Genomic DNA, 2,473 nt, shown 5'->3' with positions numbered 1-2,473 from the left:
CTTCTGGGTGGAAAACAGGTGATACATCTCTCCCTTTGCAAAGACAACCCTGTATGTTTAATATTCCTGTTTTTCCCCAGTATTTATCTGTGAACATGCCTCCTACACCAAAATATATAAATAAATGTAATTTTAAAAATTAAGATTATGTTTAGTTAATGGTGGTGGCAAATTCCTGGGATGTCAACATTTCAGAAACTGAGGCAGGAGGGCCTGGAGTTCAAAGCCAGCTGGAACTACACAGTAAGACTGTGTCTCAAAAGACCAAGCACGACAAACTCAAACAGAAGAGCCTCATTGCATTCAATCACATGTTACACCTAAGGCCGCCTGCTCTTGTGTTGCTCAGGCTGTGTGTTGGCCTGCAGCAGGTCCAGGCTTTGGACTCTTGCAGAATCCAATCAGAAAACCCCATTCCAGCACAGCTGTGTGGTGTGAACAAGCTGTTTAATCTGAGTCTCCGTTTTGTTGCATGTAAAATGAAGATAATCACAGTTACCTTGCATGGTTTCTTGATGATCAGGATACCTTACTTGTAAAGCAACCCGATGAAGCCAGTGAGAAATCTACGAGGAAAGGGAAGAGCCCAGAGGTGGAAATCCAAACCTATACCCAGGCTCATAGAGCTGGATATAGCTTCTTTGGTACTGAAAACCCCTAAAAGACCAACAGCCTTCCCTGGGGGGATAATGTAGAGGAGGACACAGGCTTTGGTGCCATAGAGCACCAAGTTCAAACCTCACAGTTCAGAGCTAGTCGAAGCTCTCTGTGCCTCCTCTTTCTCATCAGTGTGCATCTTAAGTCTCCATGGAGACTCGGCCAAGTGATCTGTGTATGGAATCCTCAACTCAGTGCCGTGACAGATGTTTAAGGAGCCACCACTTCCCTTATGTAGCAGTTTTCTCTGAGATTAAAACCTTTCATCTTGGAGGGAAGCTCACAGAAACACACGATGGTCACAGGGAGGTAAAACACCAGAAATTCCTAAGGGAAGTAGAACACTCCATCCTGCAGGGAACCTGTTTAAGACCGGAAATGAACAACTCAAAAGGTTTCAGGAAGTCCCTGAAAGTGACTACATTCACCAGGCTCTTCTCTCCCCAAGAGTCTATTACCAGTAACACCTTCTGAGAGTCTCTCAGATAAGACCAGCTGCCTGGAAGAAACTGGGGCAGCTGAGCAGCCAGGAAGGGGCTCAGACCAGCTGAGTCACCTGGAAAGGACACTCTCCAACCGGATGAGGTGCCTGCAGGCTGTGCAGTGTGCTCCAGGTTTCTAGCCCATAGAGGGAAATGCCAGCAAGGCTGTCTTTATGAAGTTTGGGATGGCCTGCCTGCTTGCTGAGTTGAGTCTGGTGCATGAGTAAGATTATTCCCTTTAAAAAAAAAAAAAGAAGTGTTAAAATTTTAAGACAAATTTTGCTATCTAGGAGAGCAACATGTATGAGACAAGAGTGTCAGCAGGCTGCCACAGAGGCTGTGTGGCCACTGATTTGTATAGTAAAAAAGTTGTCTGTGGCAAGATGGCTGCTTAGTGGTATTTTTGTGTTTGTGTGTCTAAGAGGATGCGACAGAGATGCTATCATGATACTTCTTTTTCTTTTTTCTTTTCTTTTATGTGCATTGGTGTTTTGCCTGCATGTATGTCTGTGTGAGGCATGGAACTGGAGTTATAGACAGGTGTGAGGTACCATGTGGGTGCTGAGAATTGAACCTGGGTCCTCTGCAAAAGCAGCCAGTGCTCTTAACCTCTGAGCCACCTCTCCAGTCCCACTATTTCTTTTTTGTTTGTTCAATTGTTTTTAGATTTATTTTACTTTGTGTGTAGGAATGTTTTGCCTGCATGTATGTCTGTGCAACACAGGCATGCTTGATGCCTTTGGAGGTCAGAAGAGGGCACTGGATCCTCTTTTTTGTTGTTGTTTTGGTTTTGGGGTTTTGGTTTTTTTCGAGACAGGGTTTCTCTGTGTAGCTTTGGAGCCTGTCCTGGAACTCACTCTGTAGCTCAGGCTGGCCTCGAACTCACAGAGATCCTCCTGGCTCTGCCTCCCGAGTGCTGGGATTAAAGGTGTGCGCCACCGCCGCCCAGCATGGATCCTCTTTAACTGGACTTACAATAGTTGTGAGCCACTTTGTGGGTGCTGGAAATCAAACCCAGGTCCTCTGGAAGAGCAGCCAGTACTTTTGACCTCTGAGCCGCCTCTCCAATCTGATCTGCTATTTACAGTTAGCAAGAAACAAGGAAAAGAGGGTACAAGTTAGACCTTTGCTAATGATTTTTGGAACACAGGAAAAGAGTCAGATTTTTTAAAGATGATCTTTGATACCCTGTTTACCAGGCCAGATGTAAAACTCTGTTCATCCAAGAGTGGAGGAAAAGGTCAACTTATCAGAGGCCTTGGGGCTGGGATGGAGTTTTAATGGCTTTGCTGAGTCCCACGGTAGGAAGTGATCTCTGTAAAGCAAGAGAGGTT

Source organism: Peromyscus maniculatus, chromosome 8, assembly GCF_049852395.1.
Source record: "Peromyscus maniculatus bairdii isolate BWxNUB_F1_BW_parent chromosome 8, HU_Pman_BW_mat_3.1, whole genome shotgun sequence".
NCBI lineage: Eukaryota > Metazoa > Chordata > Mammalia > Rodentia > Cricetidae > Peromyscus > Peromyscus maniculatus.
This window is presented reverse-complemented; position numbering follows the sequence as displayed.